The following is a 22418-nucleotide window of genomic DNA, read 5'->3' on the forward strand; positions in this document are numbered from 1 at the left end:
CAACTGCCTGTAAACACACACAGTCCAGTTCAAAGGAAATGATGGCAGGTCCAACTGCCTGTAAACACACACAGTCCAGTTCAAAGGAAATGATGGCAGGTCCAACTGCCTGTAAACACACACAGTCCAGTTCAAAGGAAATGATGGCAGGTCCAACTGCCTGTAAACACACACAGTCCAGTTCAAAGGAAATGATGGCAGGTCCAACTGCCTGTAAACACACACCGTCCAGTTCAAAGGAAATGATGGCAGGTCCAACTGCCTGTAAACACACACAGTCCAGTTCAAAGGAAATGATGGCAGGTCCAACTGCCTGTAAACACACACAGTCCAATTCAAAGGAAATGATGGCAGGTCCAACTGCCTGTAAACACACACAGTCCAGTTCAAAGGAAATGATGGCAGGTCCAACTGCCTGTAAACACACACAGTCCAATTCAAAGGAAATGATGGCAGGTCCAACTGCCTGTAAACACACACAGTCCACCGGGGGTGTATATGAACAGATTTTAATACGATATAATGTTGCAGTTCCACTTTAAATGTAGGCATTCATTCTGAATGGTCAAGTTAAGGGTTAAGGTTTGGGCTGTGGTAGAAAACACACAAACCAAAAAAAGGACTGCCTTAACACTGGGACTGAACAGGCGACAGTCAGAGCAGGGGCTTCGCTGCTTACGCCCATCCACCATCCCCGTCTACAACGTCCGTAGTGAAACCCAGGCATACCTGATGCTGATAGGGCTCACTGTTGCCCCCTAGTGGCAGGTTGTGCAGTCATCAACTAAAGTCCTGCTTATCTGGAAGGACGTCTAATTTCCCAGTGGATGCTGAGAGACCTGGCTGGATAGTAAGATGGTTTAAGGTGCTGCTAAGGTTATGGTATAACGTGATGAGCGTCTTGTCTGGGTAGGTTACATGATACTTCAGTACAGAGGGGATGAAGCCAGAGCAGAGGGAGGTCATCACTGCTGGAGGAGAACACACACACACACACACGCACGCACGCACGCACATACACACACGCACACACACGCACACACACACTAGAGCTAGGGCGACAAACCCGGAAAATCATCGACACCAACCTTACCGATGACTTATCAAAGACATTTGATGATATGGTTCATTACGATAAGTAGCCTATACTAGAGAAATGTGACATTTGAAATGGAATGAAATAGTTGGCTAATTAGGGGGTTGTCAATGGAACAGTTGATGGCTTCAACCATCAAACTAGTGACAGTAGTTTAAAGGGTAACAAAAAATAAAACGATGGTGCAGATGAATGTTATAATCTATGGTGCAGATGAATGTTATTAACTATGGTGCAGATGAATGTTATAATCTATGGTGCAGATGAATGTTATAATCTATGGTGCAGATGAATGTTATAATCTATGGTGCAGATTAATGTTATTAACTATGGTGTAGATTAATGTTATAATCTATGGTGCAGAACAATGTTACAATCTATGGTGTAGATGAATGTTATAATCTATGGTGCAGATGAATGTTATAAACTATGGTGCAGATGAATGTTATTAACTATGGTGCAGATGAATGTTATAAACTATGGTGCAGATGAATGTTATAAACTATGGTGCAGATGAATGTTATAAACTATGGTGCAGATGAATGTTATTAACTATGGTGCAGATGAATGTTATAAACGATGGTGCAGATGAATGTTATAAACGATGGTGCAGATGAATGTTATAAACTATGGTGCAGATGAATGTTATAAACGATGGTGCAGATGAATGTTATAAACTATGGTGTAGATGAATGTTATAAACTATGGTGCAGATGAATGTTATAAACTATGGTGCAGATGAATGTTATAAACTATGGTGGAGGTAAATGTTATAATCTATGGTGCAGATGAATGTTATAATCTATGGTGCAGATGAATGTTATAATCTATGGTGCAGATGAATGTTATAATCTATGGTGCAGATGAATGTTATAAACTCTGGTGCAGATGAATGTTATTAACTATGGTGCAGATGAATGTTATAAACTATGGTGCATATGAATGTTATAAACTATGGTGCAGATGAATGTTATTAACTATGGTGCAGATGAATGTTATAAACTATGGTGTAGATGAATGTTATAAACTATGGTTTAGATGAATGTTATAAACTATGGTGCAGATGAATGTTATAAACTATGGTGCAGATGAATGTTATAAACTATGGTGCAGATGAATGTTATAAACGATGGTGCAGATGAATGTTATAAACTATGGTGTAGATGAATGTTATAAACTATGGTGCAGATGAATGTTATAATCTATGGTGCAGATAAATGTTATAAACTATGGTGCAGATGAATGTTATAAACTATGATGCAGATGAATGTTATAATCTATGGTGCAGATGAATGTTATAATCTATGGTGCAGATGAATGTTATAAACTATGGTGCAGATAAATGTTATAAACGATGGTGCAGATGAATGTTATAATCTATGGTGCAGATGAATGTTCTAAACTATGGTACAAATAAATGTTATAATCTATGGTGCAGATGAATGTTATAAACTATGGTGCAAATGAATGTTATAAACGATGGTGCAGATGAATGTTATAAACGATGGTGCAGATGAATGTTATAAACTATGGTGCAGATGAATGTTATAAACGATGGTGCAGATGAATGTTATAAACTATGGTGCAGATGAATGTTATAAACTATGGTGCAGATGAATGTTATAATCTATGGTGCAGATAAATGTTATAAACTATGGTGCAGATGAATGTTATAAACTATGGTGCAGATGAATGTTATAATCTATGGTGCAGATGAATGTTATAATCTATGGTGCAGATGAATGTTATAAACTATGGTGCAGATAAATGTTATAAACGATGGTGCAGATGAATGTTATAATCTATGGTGCAGATGAATGTTCTAAACTATGGTACAAATAAATGTTATAACCTATGGTGCAGATGAATGTTATTAACTATGGTGCAGATGAATGTTATAATCTATGGTGCAGATGAATGTTATAATCTATGGTGCAGATTAATGTTATTAACTATGGTGTAGATTAATGTTATAATCTATGGTGCAGAACAATGTTATAATCTAAGGTGTAGATGAATGTTATAATCTATGGTGCAGATGAATGTTATAAACTATGGTGCAGATGAATGTTATTAACTATGGTGCAGATGAATGTTATAAACTATGGTGCAGATGAATGTTATAAACTATGGTGCAGATGAATGTTATTAACTATGGTGCAGATGAATGTTATAAACGATGGTGCAGATGAATGTTATAAACGATGGTGCAGATGAATGTTATAAACTATGGTGCAGATGAATGTTATAAACGATGGTGCAGATGAATGTTATAAACTATGGTGTAGATGAATGTTATAAACTATGGTGCAGATGAATGTTATAAACTATGGTGCAGATGAATGTTATAAACTATGGTGCAGGTAAATGTTATAATCTATGGTGCAGATGAATGTTATAATCTATGGTGCAGATGAATGTTATAATCTATGGTGCAGATGAATGTTATAATCTATGGTGCAGATGAATGTTATAAACTCTGGTGAAGATGAATGTTATTAACTATGGTGCAGATGAATGTTATAAACTATGGTGCATATGAATGTTATAAACTATGGTGCAGATGAATGTTATTAACTATGGTGCAGATGAATGTTATAAACTATGGTGTAGATGAATGTTAGAAACTATGGTTTAGATGAATGTTATAAACTATGGTGCAGATGAATGTTATAAACTATGGTGCAGATGAATGTTATAAACTATGGTGCAGATGAATGTTATAAACGATGGTGCAGATGAATGTTATAAACTATGGTGTAGATGAATGTTATAAACTATGGTGCAGATGAATGTTATAATCTATGGTGCAGATAAATGTTATAAACTATGGTGCAGATGACTGTTATAAACTATGATGCAGATGAATGTTATAATCTATGGTGCAGATTAATGTTATAATCTATGGTGCAGATGAATGTTATAAACTATGGTGCAGATAAATGTTATAAACGATGGTGCAGATGAATGTTATAATCTATGGTGCAGATGAATGTTCTAAACTATGGTACAAATGAATGTTATAATCTATGGTGCAGATGAATGTTATAAACTATGGTGCAAATGAATGTTACAAACGATGGTGCAGATGAATGTTATAAACGATGGTGCAGATGAATGTTATAAACTATGGTGCAGATGAATGTTATAAACGATGGTGCAGATGAATGTTATAAACTATGGTGCAGATGAATGTTATAAACTATGGTGCAGATGAATGTTATAATCTATGGTGCAGATAAATGTTATAAACTATGGTGCAGATGAATGTTATAAACTATGGTGCAGATGAATGTTATAATCTATGGTGCAGATGAATGTTATAATCTATGGTGCAGATGAATGTTATAAACTATGGTGCAGATAAATGTTATAAACGATGGTGCAGATGAATGTTATAATCTATGGTGCAGATGAATGTTCTAAACTATGGTACAAATAAATGTTATAACCTATGGTGCAGATGAATGTTATAATCTATGGTGCAGATGAATGTTATAATCTATGGTGCAGATGAATGCAATAAACTATGGTGCAGATAAATGTTATAATCTATGGTGCAGATGAATGTTATAAACGATGGTGCATATGAATGTTATAAACGATGGTGCAGATGAATGTTATAATCTATGGTGCAGATGAATGTTATTACCTACGGTGCAGATGAATGTGATAATCTATGGTGCAGATAAATATTATTAACTATGGTGCAGATGAATGTTATAAACTATGGTGCAGATGAATGTTATAAACTATGGTGCAGATGAATGTTATAAACTATGGTGCAGATGAATGTTATAATCTATGGTGCAGATGAATGTTATAAACGATGGTGCAGATAAATGTTATAAACAATGGTGCAGATGAATGTTATAATCTATGGTGCAGATAAATGTTATAATCTATGGTGCAGATGAATGTTATAATCTATGGTGCAGATGAATGTTATAAACGATGGTGCAGATAAATGTTATAAACGATGGTGCAGATGAATGTTATAAACGATGGTGCAGATGAATGTTATAATCTATGGTGCAGATGAATGTTATTAACTATGGTGCAGTTGAATTTTATAATCTATGGTGCAGATAAATGTTATAAACTATGGTGCAGATGAATGTTATAATCTATGGTGCAGACCAGTGTTATAAACTATGGTGCAGATGAATGTTATAATCTATGGTGCAGATGAATGTTATAAACTATGGTGCAGATGAATGTTATTAACTATGGTGCAGATGAATGTTATAAACTATGGTGTAGATGAATGTTCTAAACTATGGTACAAATAAATGTTATAACCTATGGTGCAGATGAATGTTATAAACTATGGTGCAGATGAATGTTATAAACGATGGTGCAGATGAATGTTATAATCTATGGTGCAGATGAATGTTATTACCTATGGTGCAGATGAATGTGATAATCTATGGTGCAGATAAATATTATTAACTATGGTGCAGATGAATGTTATAAACTATGGTGCAGATGAATGTTATAAACTATGGTGCAGATGAATGTTATAAACTATGGTGCAGATGAATGTTATAAACTATGGTGCAGATGAATGTTATAATCTATGGTGCAGATGAATGTTATAAACGATGGTGCAGATAAATGTTATAAACAATGGTGCAGATGAATGTTATAATCTATGGTGCAGATAAATGTTATAATCTATGGTGCAGATGAATGTTATAATCTATGGTGCAGATGAATGTTATAAACGATGGTGCAGATAAATGTTATAAACGATGGTGCAGATGAATGTTATAAACGATGGTGCAGATGAATGTTATAATCTATGGTGCAGATGAATGTTATTAACTATGGTGCAGATGAATTTTATAATCTATGGTGCAGATAAATGTTATAAACTATGGTGCAGATGAATGTTATAATCTATGGTGCAGACCAGTGTTATAAACTATGGTGCAGATGAATGTTATAATCTATGGTGCAGATGAATGTTATAAACTATGGTGCAGATGAATGTTATTAACTATGGTGCAGATGAATGTTATAAACTATGGTGTAGATGAATGTTGTAAACTATGGTGCAGACCAGTGTTATAAACTATGGTGCAGATGAATGTTATAATCTATGATGCAGATGAATGTTATAAACTATGGTGCAGATGAATGTTATTAACTATGGTGCAGATGAATGTTATAAACTAGGTTTCAGAATTGTTATAAATGTATCGATATTTTTATCATTATCGCATCAATTCAGGAAATGTATCGCAATATGGATTTTTCTCCATATCGCCCATATCTAACACACACACACACACACACACACCCTGGTCTCCCACAGGACCATTAGAAGCATTTGACAGATTCTTTTTCAGCACAACTTGGCTACACAAATACATATTACACACACACACACACACACACACACACACACACACACACACACACACACACACACACACACACACACACACACACACACACACACACACACACAGTATAATGTTTTTGGGGGCGTCTTGTCATTGCAGAGTGCTCTCTCATATTGTTGTGTGTGTTTCCTGAGGTTCTCTCCATCTCCTAGTTAAGTAATGATGGCAGACAGATTTAGGTCAGGCATCAAATGTCCACGGTACTCAAACACACACACACACACACACACACACACACACACACACACACACACACACACACACACACACACACACACACACACACACACACACACACACACACACACACACACACACACACACACACCTCCAGCCCTCTCCCTACTCTCCCACACCCAGCCCTCTCCCTACTGCCCCCCACTCTCCCAGCATCACACACCCAGACCAGGCTGAGGACAAAATCCAGCCCCTGGTCAAAGTCTGGCCTAAATGGAGACAGAGAGCACAGGACACAGAAGAGAAAGTAAGACTGAATACGATAGAGAAGGAGAGAGGAAGGGAGAAGGAGAGAGGAAGGGAGAAGGAGAGAGGAAGGGAGGAGAGTGAGAGGGAGAGAGAGTGAAGGAGACTAGCCTCAGGATGAAGGACATTAGGACACAATAAAGGGACACAAAGACATGCTGGACGAGAGAGAGACTGTGTGTGTCTGTGTCTGTGTGTTAGTGAGTGAGCGTGTGTGTGTGTGTGTGTGTGAGCGCGTGTGCATGTGTGTGTATGGGTGTGTGTGTGCGTGCGTGTGTATGTTAGTGAGTCAGTGTGCGTGTGTGTGTATATTGTAGGTACATATGTAAATAGTGGTATAAGGGGACCCTACAGGTTTTATTTTCCTGCCTGATTTCCCTTGCAGACTGTATAAGACCCAACCAAATAAGCAGTGTGTGTGTGTGCGTGTGTGTGTGTGTGTGTGTGTGCGTGCGCGCGCATGTGTGTGTGTGTGTATGAAAATGAGATGTTTGTATCTGGTGGTTGATGTAAATGAATGGTATACTGGTTAGGTTTGCTTTGTTTTCCTATGACAGGCACACACACACACACACACACACACACACACACACACACACACACACACACACACACACACACACACACACACACACACACACACACACACACACACACACACACACACACACACACACACACACACACACACACACACACGCTTCTGCCTTCCTCTCTCCATCTATTTCTTACTATCCTTCTACCTTCTCTCTTCTCTTCCTCACCTCTCCACCTATAGTATCTCTCCCTCTTCTCTTCTCTTCCTCACCTCTCCACCTATAGTATCTCTCCATCTTCTCTTCTCTTCCTCACCTCTCCACCTATAGTATCTCTCCCTCTTCTCTTCTCTTCCTCACCTCTCCACCTATAGTATCTCTCCCTCTTCTCTTCTCTTCCTCACCTCTCCACCTATAGTATCTCTCCCTCTTCTCTTCTCTTCCTCACCTCTCCACCTATAGTATCTCTCCCTCTTCTCTTCTCTTCCTCACCTCTCCACCTATAGTATCTCTCCCTCTTCTCTTCTCTTCCTCACCTCTCCACCTATAGTATCTCTCCCTCTTCTCTTCTCTTCCTCACCTCTCCACCTATAGTATCTCTCCATCTTCTCATCACTCTTTTCCTCCCTTTCCTTCATCTTCATTTTCTCTTTCTTCCCCATCCAAGTATGTCTCTCTTCCCCTCACATCACCTGTCTGTATTCCATTTCATTCTTCTCCCACCTTTTCTGTCTCTCCCCTCTCTATATCTTTATACCTATCTCTCTCTCACTCTCACTCACTCTCTCTCTCACAATTCAATTTATTGACATGTGAAACATTTGTTTACTTTGCCAAAGCAAGTGAAGTAGATAATAAACAAAAGTGAAATGAACAATAAAAAATGAACAGTAAACATTACATTCACAAAAGTTCCAAAAGAATAAAGACATTTCAAATGTCATATTATTTCTATATACAGTGTTGTAACGATGTGCATATAGTTAAAATACAAAAGGTAAAATAAATAAACATAAATATGGGTTGTGTTTACAATGGTGTTTGTTCTTCACTGGTTGCCCTTTTCTTGTGGCAACAGGTCACACATCTTGCTCCTGTGATGGCACACTATGGTATTTCACCCAGTAGATATGGGAGTTTATCAAAATTGAATTTGTTTTCTAATTCTTTGTGGGTCTGTGTAATCTGAGGGAAGTATGTGTCTCTACAATGGTCATATGTTTGGCAGGAGGTTAGGAAGTGCAGCTCAGTTTCCACCTAATTTTGTGGGCTGTGTGCACATAGCCTGTCTTCTCTTGAGAGCCAGATCTGCCTACAGCTGCCTTTCTCAATAGCAAGGCTATGCTCACTGACTCTGTACATAGTCAAAGCTTTACTTCATTTTGGGTCAGTCACAGTGGTCAGGTATTCTGCCACTGTTTACTCTCTGTTTAGGGCCAAATAGCATTCTAGTTGTCTCTGCTTTTTCGTTAATTCTTTCCAATGTGTAAAGTAATTATCTTTTTGTTTTCTCATGATTTGTGACTCATCACCTGGATCAGGTCTTCAGAAGCATAATGTGAAATTGTGTTTTTTACATTGGATAACACTAGAGACTCAGAGCTACAAAATGGTATATCATGCACTGCATTTGAGGAACAATGGGGAAGTAATTCTGCTTTGAAAGTTGATCAACTTGTAAACTCACTTTTCAGAAAATCGCCTTGGTATCTAGTGAAGAGCTCTTCTTTGTCTACACCCATTCATTTTGGTATCTAGTGAAGAGCTCTTCTTTGTCTACACCCATTCAGCATCGTTCACACCCTCTTAAGCTTTAGCCCCACCCATCTTGTTTCGCACTCGGAGAACATACTTGACGAACTGGCCAATGATTTGTTTACCTCCAGATAACATAAAAACTGCCTAACCAGCTCTGCTGGTAACAATTTCATGACGTTTTTTTGCAGACATTTACTGACACCGGCCATATTCAACGGGTGTTGTACACAACGTTAGCTAATGAGCCAGCCAGCTAACGTCAGTTAGCTAGTTAAACAACAATGAACAAAGTGTCAACAATGCCACAGTGCAGGGAGCTAATCAACCAGGTTCAATGTTAGCTAGCTAACATTAGGCTCTAACTAGAAAAGAAAACGGCTCTGGGAAACAAATAATAATATCAGCTAGGGAGCCAGCCAGCCAAAGTTAGCTAGCTAGCTAACAGAAGCTTGAAATGAAACCACTTTCTGTCAAAATTAGAAACTGTCACGTCTGCTCCCGCTTTTCCCTTCCCTGGCGCTTGAGGGCGCCAGATTACCCTGCATCACACGCGCCTGCCATCAATCATGCACACCTGCCTTCCCTCGTCACTCGCATCAGCATTATTGGACTCACCTGGACTCGCTTATCTCCTGTTTATTTTCTCCCCTATATTTGTCAGTTCCACAGCTCTGTTCCCCGCTGCTGCATTACTTGTTTTTCGTCTTAGTTTCTGTTTGCTGACGCTGTTCCTGTCTCGTTATCTGTTCGTTATTTATTAAATGTTACTCCCCGTACCTGCTTCGTCTCTCCAGCGTCAATACATGTGACAGAATACAGCAGCCAAACATATGAAGCATCGGGGAGTACTGGCGTTCCAGTTGGAATGGTGGCAGCGGCTCTGGGACACCACCGATGGAACCGGGGATGCCTAGCCAGCTCGTCGGGCATCCACGCCCTAGCTGACTCGAGAAGTTTCCTTGCCCCGGTTGGCTCGGATGGCACCCATCCCACGTCGCACCTCAGCTGGATCGTCAGTTCTTATTCGCCCAGCTGGTCCAGGAGTTTTTGTTTTTTATTTTGTTGGTGACGTCGGGGTGGATCCCGCCACCGATGGAACCGGGTGTGCCTAAGCCAGCCCGTCAGGCTTTCACGCCCTGGCTGGCTCGAGAAGTTTTTCTGACTTGGCGGCTTCCCATCCCACGTCACACTCCACTGGATCATCGGGCTCCTCTTCTGCTGCGGGATCGACAGGCTCTCACGCTTATGCCGGTTCGTCGGGTTTTCACGCCCCAACCGGCTTGCCCAGCGTCCGTGTCTCGGCCGGTTCGCCCAGGGAGCCAGCCAGCTAAATTTAGCTAGCTAGCTAACAGGAGCTTGAAAGGAAACCACTTTCTGTCAAAATTAGAAACTGTCACGTCTGCTCCCGCTTTTCCCTTCCCTGGTGCTTGAGGGCGCCAGAGTACCCTGCATCCCACGCGCCTGCCATCAATCATGCACACCTGCCTTCCCTCGCCACTCGCATCAGCGTTATTGGACTCACCTGGACTCACTTATCTCCTGTTTATTTCCTCCCCTATATTTGTCAGTTCCCCAGCTCTGTTCCCATTTTTTAAAAAGCTGCGTTCGGCAGGATTACCAACACAGACTGACCAATCCTCTCTCCTCTCTCGGCATGTCCAGCCCACTAATTATCTCAGCCAATCATGGCTAGTGGGAAGGTTTTTGACTTTTTCTGTGGCTTAACCAACCAGGCTCGTAATTTAACAATTATAGTCGTATTTACAGATGGCATACAAGTTTGTTATCCTGTTAGGGCTAGGGGGCAGCATTGACACGGCTGGATAAAAAACATACCCGATTTAATCTGGTTACCACTCCTACTTAGTAACTAGAATATGCATATACTTATTACATATGGATAGAAAACACCCTAAATTTTCTAAAACTGTTTGAATGGTGTCTGTGAGTATAACAGAACTCAAATGGCAGGTCAAAACCTGAGAGATTCCTTTACAGGAAGTGGCCTGTCTGACCATTTGTTGAACTTCTTTTCCATCTCTATCATTTACTAAGGATCTCTGCTCTAACGTGACACTTCCCACGTCGTCCATAGGCGCTCAGAGCCCGGGAAAAAACTGAATGTCGTCATTCCAGCCCCAGGCTGAAACACATTATCGCCTTTCTCAAGTGGCCCATCAAGAGACACTAGCTTATGCGCGTGACCCCGACCGCCCCCGCTTTTGGGATTTTTTTCCTCTGTTTGCCGAAAAGGAGATTCCCTGTCGGAATATTATCGCTTTTCTACGAGAAAAATGTCGTAAAAATTGATTTTAAACAGCGGTTGACATGCTTCGAAGTACGGTCATGGAATACTTAGAATTTTATTGTCACGAATTGCGCCATGCGCGTGACACTTCTTTACTATTTCGGATAGTTTCTGGAACGCACGAACAAAACGCCGCTATTCGGATATAACGATGGATTATTTTGGACCAAACCAACATTTGTTATTGAAGTAGCTGTCCTGGGTGTGTATTCTGACGAAGACAACAAAAGGTAATGACATTTTTATAATAGTAAATATGATTATGGTGAGTGCTAAACTTGCCGGGTGTCTAAATAGCGAGCCCGTGATGCCTGGGCTATGTACTTAGAATATTGCAAAATGTGCTTTCACCAAAAAGCTATTTTAAAATCGGACATATCGAGTGCATAGAGGAGGTCTGTATCTATAATTCTTAAAATAATTGTTATGCTTTTTGTGAACGTTTATCGTGAGTAATTTAGTAAAATGTTAGCGAATTCCCCGGAAGTTTGCGGGGGGTATGCTAGTTCTGAACGTCACATGCTAATGTAAAAGCTGGTTTTTGATATAAATATGAACTTGATTGAACAAAACATGCATGTATTGTATAACACAATGTCCTAGGGTTGTCATCTGATGAAGATCATCAAAGGTGAGTGCTGCATTTAGCTGTCTTCTGGGTTTTGGTGACATTATATGCTGGCTTGAAAAATGGGTGTCTGATTATTTCTGGCTTGGTACTCTGCTGACATAATCTAATGTTTTGCTTTCGTTGTAAAGCCTTTTTGAAATCGGACAGTGTGGTTAGATTAACGAGAGTCTTATCTTTAAATGGCTGTAAAATAGTCATATGTTTGAGAAATTGAAGTAATAGGATTTTTAAGGTTTTGAAAATCGCGCCACAGGATAGCCGTGGCTGTTACGTAGGTGGGACGAATTCGTCCCGCCTAGCCTAGAGAGGTTATTAAGGCACATGAAAGTTCACATTTTGGAGAAGGCATTTCTGCCCCCCAAAAAACAATGTTCAAATTCCTCTCCTGTGAAGATGTGACTTGCGACAAATGCCTAGTTTCCTGAATCGGGTCACATTTGGTTGGGTCTAATTGTGTTGCTGTCCTGGGGATCTGTTTGTGTTTGTGTACAGAGCCCCAGGACCAGCTTGCTTAGGGGATTCTTCTCCAGGTCCATCTCTCTGTAGGTGATGGCTTTGTTATAGAAGGTTTGGAAATCGCTTCCATTTAGATGGTTGCAGAATTGAACGTCTCTTTTCTGGATTTTGATCATTAGCAGATTGCACAAATTCTGTTTTTCCAGAATTCTGCATGCAGAGTGTCAATTTGGTGTTTGTCCCATTTTGTGAATTCTTGGTTGGTGAGCGGACCCCAGACCTCACAACCATAAAGGGATCTCCGTGGCGGAGATCTTTGTGGGCTATACTCGGCCTTGTCTTAGGACGGTAAGTTGGTGGTTGGAGACATCCCTCTAGTGGTGTGGGGGCTGTGCTTTGGCAAAGTGGGTGGGGTTATATCCTGCCTGTTTGGCCCTGTCCGGGGGTATCATCGGATGGGGCCACAGTGTCTTCTGATCCCTCCTGTCTCAGCCTCCAGTATTTATGCTGCAGTAGTTTATGTGTCGGGGGGCTAGGGTCAGTCTGTTACATCTGGAGTATTTCTCTTGTCTTATCCGGTGTCCTGTGTGAATTTAAATATGCTCTCTCTAATTCTCTCTTTCTCTCTTTCTTTCTTTCTCTCGGAGGACCTGAGCCCTAGGACCATGCCTCAGGACTACCTGGCATTATGACTCCTTGCTGTTCCCAGTCCACCTGGCCGTGCTGCTGCTCCAGTTTCAACTGTTCTGCCTGCGGCTATGGAACCCTGACCTGTTCACCGGACGTGCTTGTTGCACCCTCAACAACTACTATGATTATTATTATTTGACCATGCTGGTCATTTATGAACATTTTAACATCTTGACCATGTTCTGTTATAATATCCACCCGGCACAGCCAGAAGAGGACTGGCCACCCCTCATAGCCTGGTTCCTCTCTAGGTTTCTTCCTAGGTTTTTGGCCTTTCTAGGGAGTTTTTCCTAGGGAGTTTTTCCTAGCTACCATGCTTCTTTCACATGCATTGCTTGCTGTTGGGGTTTTAGGCTGGGTTTCTGTACAGCACTTTGAGATATCAGCTGATGTACGAAGGGCTATATAAATAAATTTGATTTGATTTGAATGGGTTCTATAACTGAATCAAGTATTTTTAGCCAGATCCTAATTGGTATGTCGAATTTGATGTTCCTTTTAATGTCGTAGAAGGCCCTTCTTGCCTTGTTTCTCAGATCGTTCACAGCTTTGTGGAAGTTACTGTGACGATCGTCAAAAGGAGTAGACCAAGGTGCAGCATGGTTAGTGCTCATGATAAATTTATTTTAACTCAGAACACTAAATCAAAACAATAAACAACAGAAAACGACCGTCACATTCTGCAGGCTAAACTGAGCTGTACAAAAACAAGATCCCACAACTGAAGGTGGAAAAAAGGGATGCCTAAGTATGATTCCTAATCAGAGACAACGATAGACAGCTGCCTCTGATTAGGAACCATACTCGGCTCAACACAAAGAAATAGAAAACATAGAATGGAACATAGAAATTTACCACATAGACTGCCCACCCCACACCCTGACCTAACAAAATAGAGAAATAAACCGTCTCTCTCAGGGCAGGGCGTGACAGTTACCTGTGGCGCTGATGTTTAGGCCGGGGTACGTATAGTTTTTTTGTTTGACCTACGAGCCTGCTGTTAACCTCTATGGGACCGGCGGGACGAATTCGTCCCACCTACGTAACATCCACTGCCAGCCTGTGGCGCGATTTTCAAAATCTTCAAAATCCTATTACTTCAATTTCTCAAACATATGACTATTTTACAGCCATTTAAAGATAAGACTCTCGTTAATCTAACCACACTGTCCGATTTCAAAAAGGCTTTACAACGAAAGCAAAACATTAGATTATGTCAGCAGAGTACCAAGCCAGAAATAATCAGACACCCATTTTTCAAGCCAGCATATAATGTCACCAAAACCCAGAAGACAGCTAAATGCAGCACTCACCTTTGATGATCTTCATCAGATGACAACCCTAGGACATTATGTTATACAATACATGCATGTTTTGTTCAATCAAGTTCATATTTATATCAAAAACCAGCTTTTACATTAGCATGTGACGTTCAGAACTAGCATACCCCCGCAAACTTACGGGAATTCGCTAACATTTTACTAAATTACTCACGATAAACGTTCACAAAAGCATAACAATTATTTTAAGAATTATAGATACAGACCTCCTCTATGCACTCGATATGTCCGATTTTAAAATAGCTTTTTGGTGAAAGCACATTTTGCAATATTCTAAGTATATAGCCCAGGCATCACGGGCTCGCTTATTTAGACACCCGGCAAGTTTAGCACTCACCATAATCATATTTACTATTATAAAAATGTCATTACCTTTTGTTGTCTTCGTCAGAATGCACACCCAGGACGTCTACTTCAATAACAAATGTTGGTTTGGTCCAAAATAATCCATCGTTATATCCGAATAGCGGCGTTTTTGTTCGTATGCGTTCCAGACACTATCCGAAATAGTAAAGAAGTGTCGCGCGCTTGGCGCAATTCCTGACAATAAAATTCAAAGTATTCAATTGCCGTACGTCGAAGCATGTCAACCGCTGTTTAAAATAAATTTTTACGTCATTTTTCTCGTAGAAAAGCGATAAAATTCCGACAGGGAATCTCCTTTTCGGCAAACAGAGGAAAAAAATCCCAAAGGCGGGGGCGGTCGGGGTCACGCGCATAAGCTAGTGTCTCTTGATGGGCCACTTGAGAAAGGCGATAATGTGTTTCAGCCTGGGGCTGGAATGACGACATTCTCTTTTTCCCGGGCTATGAGAGCCTATGGACGACGTGGGAAGTGTCACGTTAGAGCAGAGTTCCTTAGTAAATGATAGAGATGGCAAAGAAGTTCCAGAAATGGTCAGACAGGCCACTTCCTGTAAAGGAATCTCTCAGGTTTTGACCTGCCATTTGAGTTCTGTTATACTCACAGACACCATTCAAACAGTTTTAGAAAATTTAGGGTGTTTTCTATCCATATGTAATAAGTATATGCATATTCTAGTTACTGAGTAGGAGTGGTAACCAGATTAAATCGGGTATGTTTTTTATCCAGCCGTGTCAATGCTGCCCCCTAGCCCTAACAGGTTGATGATATTGTAGAGGATTTTCCCAAGGTTGCTATTGACGCAAATCCCATGGTAGTTATTGAGGTCAAATTTGTCTCCACCTTTGTGGATTGGGGTGATCAGTCCTTGGTTCCAAATATTGGGGAATATGCCAGAGCTGAGGATGATTCTAAAGAGTTTAAGTATAGCAATTGGAATTTGTGGTCTGTGTATTTTATCATTTCATTGAGGATACCATCAACACCACAGGCCTTTTAGGGTTGGAGGGTTTGAATTTTGTCTTGTAGCTCATTCCATGTAATTGGATCATCCAGTGGGTTCTGGTTGTCTTTAATAGTTGATTCTAATATTTGTATTTGATAATGTATATGTTGTTGCTGTTTATTCTTTGCTATAGAGCCGAAAATATTGGAGAAGTGGTTTATCCGTACATCTCCGTTTTGGATAGATAACTCTTCGTGTTATTGTTTGTTTAGTGTTTTACAATTTTCCCAGAAGTGGTTTGATTCAATGGATTCTTCGATAACATTGAGCTGATTTCTGACGTGCTGTTCCTTCTTTTTCTATAGTGTATTTCTATATTGTTTTAGTGATTCGCCATAGTGAAGGCGTAGGCTCAGGTTTTCTGGGTCTCTATGTTTTTGGTTGGATAGGTTTCTCAATTTCTTTCTTAGGTTTTTCATTCTTGATCAAACCATTTGCAATTGCTGTTAATTTTCTTCGGTTGTCGGCTTGAAATTGTTAGATTTGATAGGGAAGCTGAGAGGTCAAGTATACAGTTTAGGTTTTCTACTGCCAAGTTTACACCTTCACTATTAGAGTAAAACGTTTTGTCCAGGAAGTTGTCTAAATGGGATTGAATTTATTGTTGCCTAATTGTTTTTTGGTAGGTTTCCACACTACATTCCTTCCATCTATAGCATTTCTTAATATTATGCAGTTCCTTTGGCTTTGATGCCTCATGATTGAGTATTGCTCTGTTGAAGTAGACTGTGATTTTGCTGTGATCTGACAGGGGTGTCAGTAGGCTGACAGTGAACGGTCTGAGAGACTCTGGGTTGAGGTCAGTAATAAAGTAATCTACAGTACTACTGCTAAGAGATGAGCTATAGGTGTACCTACCGTAAAATTCCCCTCGAAGCCTACCATTGACTATGTACAGACCCAGCGTGCACTTTACATTCTGTTTATAATCTCTTTGTCCACTGGTCTTTACTTCTCCCCCGTGAACTCTCTTTCCACCATCATAGTCCCCAGTCAAAACATACTGACACACAAACACACACACACACACACACACACACACACACACACACACACACACACACACACACACACACACACACACACACGCTCCCTACAGAATACCAACACAGAGATAACACACTCGTCAAAGAGTTGTAACACAATCATCACACCAACACACGCGCACGCACAGACACACAACATACATAGAAACACACACGCATGCACAAACACACACACACACACACACACACACACACACAAACACATTGATTTGAAATTTGATTAGAATGCATTTCAAAATCATTGGGACAGGAATGGGAGTGATTCACCACTCAGTAAGACAGCCTGTCAGTAAGCAAACCCCCTACTATCCCTCTTATCATCCTACTGTCTATTTGTCAGAAAACAGAAAGAGGGAGAGATTCTGAATGCCTGTTGGAATGTTCCATGGTGCATTAAAACAACTCACACACAGCAGGAGACGCCACTAGTCAACATGTGTATGACACACACACGCACGCACGCACACAGGAGTGTACATGCATGCGCCATACTGACAGGCCAAACCGTAGCCTGAGTCGTATATGTGTGGGAGTGTGTTTGTGTGTGATTGTACAGACCAAACCGTTCTTCATACATGTACCCTACCGTCGCCATTATTCCCGCTTACCTCGAACGCTCGAGTCTCCCTCCTCCTCCTCTGTCGGTCACTGCGTCTCCTCCTTCATCCCGCCTCTCCTCTTCTCTCCTCCGGTCCCCCAATCCTTCCCTCCCGTTGTTTATCCTCGGTTCTCGCTCCCTCTCCTCCTTGCCGATGCAGTAAAAATAAGCCCGTGTAATAGGCGACCCGGTTGCTCCCGGGCGAGGCCACGCGCACCGTGTGTGTGAGAGCGAGATGGAATAAAGAAGGGAGTCAACCGATCCCTGACGTGGGAATTATCCGACAACGCGAGCGTATCCTCCTCGACGAAAAACACACCACATGAGGAAAAACAAGCCACTTTAGCGTTACACATACGCTCAATCTCCCCTAATAGGACTCGGCTGTCTTTCCCGCTGTTGCACGTCACGTTGCACTAAAGTAGCTTATTATAATGATATCTCCCTCGGGTTCCTATGGCGATGACTGTAGCCTATTCTACAGGCTAGTACAGTTGGATGACAAATACAAACGTACAGATATAACATATAGCAAATGGAAGTCATATTATATTCTTTTTCGTCGATTCCAGTCAAAATGCAGTCGCACTGTTGAGGCTGGGCTATTGGCCAATGTAAAACACTTCAGTAGCGCATAGCCTAGTAGGCGACAGCATCCTTCCTCTCTCTAGCCTGGAATGCGGTGGGCTCCAAGATTACACACGGAGAGATATTATCCAGCACATTTAAAGAATGTAGGCCTGATAGTCCGTAATGCTCCATAAACCTCACGACAGAATAGAGTTGATATGACCGACGATCGAATGTATGGAATCGTTAGATACGCTAGCGTAATAGCGGAAAGTAACGTACGCACTGTTTCTCAATGGCACCGATTTCCGTTAAACGCGGCCTCGTCTAGCTCTGTCTCGCTCGCTCGCTCCCCCCTCTCTCTCTCCTCTCTCTCTCTCTAATTTTCATCAAACCAACAAATCTACACTTTCACATAGGCCTAGTGGTAATCAGACAGTATAGGCTCTAATTGTAGTCTATGACACAAAGTTATTTTTATTATTTTAAAACTAATATTTATAAGGCTTGAATCTAGGAGTCAGGAGAAAGCCTGGACCTAACCAATCCAATGCAAATTATATGTAAGATCACTTAAAGAGCTTGTTACAAAAACCAAGCGTATTGTAGTCTACAGTACACATACAATATGTTGGCCTATACTGCATATGTTGCCTTCAGACAGTATTCATGCCCCTTGACTTATTCCACATTTTGTTATGTAACAGCCTGAATTTAACATTGATTCAATTGATATTTTGTGTCAGTGATCTACACACAATACCCCATAATGTCAACGTGGAATTTTGTTTGTGGGATTTTATTTTATTAACAAAAAATTCAAAGCTGAAATATCTTGAGTCAATAAGTATTCAACCTCTTTGTTATGTCAAGCCTAAATAAGTTCAGGAGTAAAAATGTGCTTAACAAATCACATAATTAGTTGCATGGACTATTCCGTGTTCAATAATAGTGGTTAACATGATTTTTGATTGACTACACATTTACATTACATTTACATTTAAGTCATTTAGCAGACGCTCTTATCCACCATCTCTGTACCCCACACATACAATTATCTGTTAGGTCCCTCAATTTCAAGCACAGATTCAAACACAAAGACCAGGGAGGTTTTTCAATGCCTCACAAAGAAGGGTCCCAATTGGTAGATGTGTGTAAAAAAAAAAAGCAGACGCTGAATATCCCTATGATCATGGTGAAGTTACTAATTACACTTTGGACGGTGTATCAATACACCCAGTCACTACAAAGATACAGGCATCCTTCCTAACTCAGTTGCCGGAGAGGGAGGAAACTGCTCAGGGATTTCACCATGAGGACAATGGTGACTTTAAAACAGTTACATGGTTGAATGGTTGTGATAGGAGAAAACCGAGGTTGGATCAACAACATTGTAGTTACTCCACAATACTAACCTAAATGACAGAGTGAAACGAAGGAAGCCTGTACAGAATTAAAATATTCCAAAACATGCATCCTGTTTGTAACAAAGGCACTAAAAACATACTGCATAAAATGTGGCAAAGAAATTTACTTTTTGTCCTGAATACAAAGCGTTATGTTTGGGGTAAATCCAACACAACACATCACTGAGTACCACTCTTCATATTTTCAAGCATGATGGTGACTGCATCATGTTATGAGTATGTTTGTCATCAGCAAGGAGTAAGGCATTTTATAAGATAAAAAGTTGCTTACCAAGATGACATTGAATGTTCCTGAGTGGCCTAGTTACAGTTTTGACTTAAATCAGATTGAAAATCTATAGCAAGACTTGAGAATGGCTGCCTAACAATTCTCGTGTCTTTGGGCATCATTAAAACCGAAGACTTATTTTTATCAAATAACTCTCTGTAATTATTATTACGCGATTAACTGATTAATCGTGTAACTGTAATTAACTAGGAGGTCGGGGCACCAAGGAAAATATTCAGATTGCACAGTTATAATTTTCCTAATATAACTTCAGATATCATAATATCTGATCTGAGTCTTCTGATTTATGATGTATTCTTTACCTCGCGTCAGTCTCATTCCAAATGTCGTAAATTGTTGTTATCTGCACGAACCCAGTCTTCACTAAGTCATCCATACATCAATTGTCTTAAAATCATTTATTTACTAAACTAAGTAATTCACAGAAAGCATACAAAACACTAGGTATCGTTACAAAGCAATGGTAGAGGAATGTGCCCTAGTGGGCTAAACCAAAGACTTGTTATTATTCTGTATCGATAGTTTAACCACGTGGTATGGTTAAAGTTCAGTAGAGGAATGCATGGTCAAACCAGGGCCCTCTCTTCTCGAGGTAAGCTGGTCTGGAGAAAGAAACCCTGGGTGGGGGTTCATATACTGAACGTAGAAAAGGCTGTCACATGACGCCTTGTCCTGTCTGTGTCCCTGGGGGCGTGCCGGTGACTTGTTAAAACTTTAAGCAGAAAATACAATTCTCTCACATTAACATCTTACAAGCATCCCAACATATTCCAAATAGGTTTATCCTTATTCATTAATTGTATACAACCATTTAGATGTAAGAATCATAGCTGAGGCTATTATATAAACATTATTATGGTAATATGGCAATATTGTCTCTCATGAGTTTCATACAATTGTACCAAACGGACCAGTTCGTAGCTGGATTCTTCACCGATCTTTTATACCTTCTCCAGAACATAAATGTCGTTCGGTTCTCCAATTCTGTGAGGTGGAAGAATCCTTTGTTCTCTCCATGAAAACACTCTCTTTATACTGTGGCCATGAGGCAGGACATTCTCCTTTGGAATTTTACGACCCCTCTCACAGGGCCTTGGTAGGGGGGAGTAGGTAGGGGGATGGTGCATAGAAAACCCAGAGGGCAACGTCATGACACAATGATCAACAACCAATTTGACAGAGCTTGAAGAATTGAACAAATAATAATGGTCAAATATTGTACAATCCAGGTGTGCAAAGCTCTTAGAGACTTACCCAAAAAGACTAATCGCTGCCAACGGTGCTTCTACAAAGTACTGACTCAGTGGTGTGAATACGTATATCTGAAATCAGGATCACCGTCGACAAAATGTATCTGTTACAATGTCCATATCTAAAGTCATGATCACAGTCAACAACATTTATCTGTTACAATGTCCATATCTGAAGTCATGATCACTGACAACAACATTTATCTGTTACAATGTCCATATCTGAAGTCATGATCACTGTCAACAACATTTATCTGTTATAATGTCCATATCTAAAGTCATGATCACAGTCAACAACATTTATCTGTTACAATGTCCATATCTAAAGTCATGATCACAGTCAACAACATTTATCTGTTACAATGTCCATATCTGAAGTCATGATCACTGACAACGACATTTATCTGTTACAATGTCCATATCTGAAGTCATTATCACTGACAACAACATTTATCTGTTAAAATGTCCATATCTGAAGTCATGATCACTGTCAGCATTTATCTGTTACAATGTCCATATCTGAAGTCATGATCACAGACAACAACATTTATCTGTTACAATGTCCATATCTGTATTCATGATCACAGTCAACAACATTTATCTGTTACAATGTCCATATCTGAAGTCATGATCACTGACAACAACATTTATCTGTTACAATGTCCATATCTGAAGTCATTATCACTGACAACAACATTTATCTGTTAAAATGTCCATATCTGAAGTCATGATCACTGTCAACATTTATCTGTTACAATGTCCATATCTGAAGTCATGATCACAGACAACAACATTTATCTGTTACAATGTCCATATCTGTATTCATGATCACTGTCAACAACATGTATCTGTTACAATGTCCATATCTGTAGTCATGATCACAGTCAACAACATTTATCTGTTATAATGTCCATATCTGTAGTCATGATCACTGTCAACAACATTTATCTGTTACAATGTCCATATCTGTAGTCATGATCACTGTCAACAACATTTATCTGTTACAATGTCCATATCTGTAGTCATGATCACTGTCAACAACATTTATCTGTTACAATGTCCATATCTGTAGTCATGATCACAGTCAACAACATTTCTGTTACAATGTCCATATCTGAAGTCATGATCACTGTCAACAACATTTATCTGTTAGAATGTC

General features: G+C 40.1%; 1 protein-coding gene across 5 annotated transcripts in view; it reads right to left on the reverse strand.

Moving 5' to 3' along the window:
- Window positions 1–18643, reverse strand: part of LOC106593267 (adhesion G protein-coupled receptor L1) — a 65288-nt gene extending 46645 nt beyond the window's left edge. For all 5 annotated transcript variants that reach the window (XM_045709907.1, XM_045709905.1, XM_045709906.1 and 2 more), the window contains exon 1: window positions 17734–18643. The gene's annotated coding sequence lies outside the window, so the exon portion shown is untranslated. The remainder of the gene's footprint in view (window positions 1–17733) is intronic.
- Window positions 18644–22418: the final 3775 nt, after the last annotated feature.

Source organism: Salmo salar, chromosome ssa02 (assembly GCF_905237065.1).
Source record: "Salmo salar chromosome ssa02, Ssal_v3.1, whole genome shotgun sequence".
Taxonomy (NCBI): domain Eukaryota; kingdom Metazoa; phylum Chordata; class Actinopteri; order Salmoniformes; family Salmonidae; genus Salmo; species Salmo salar.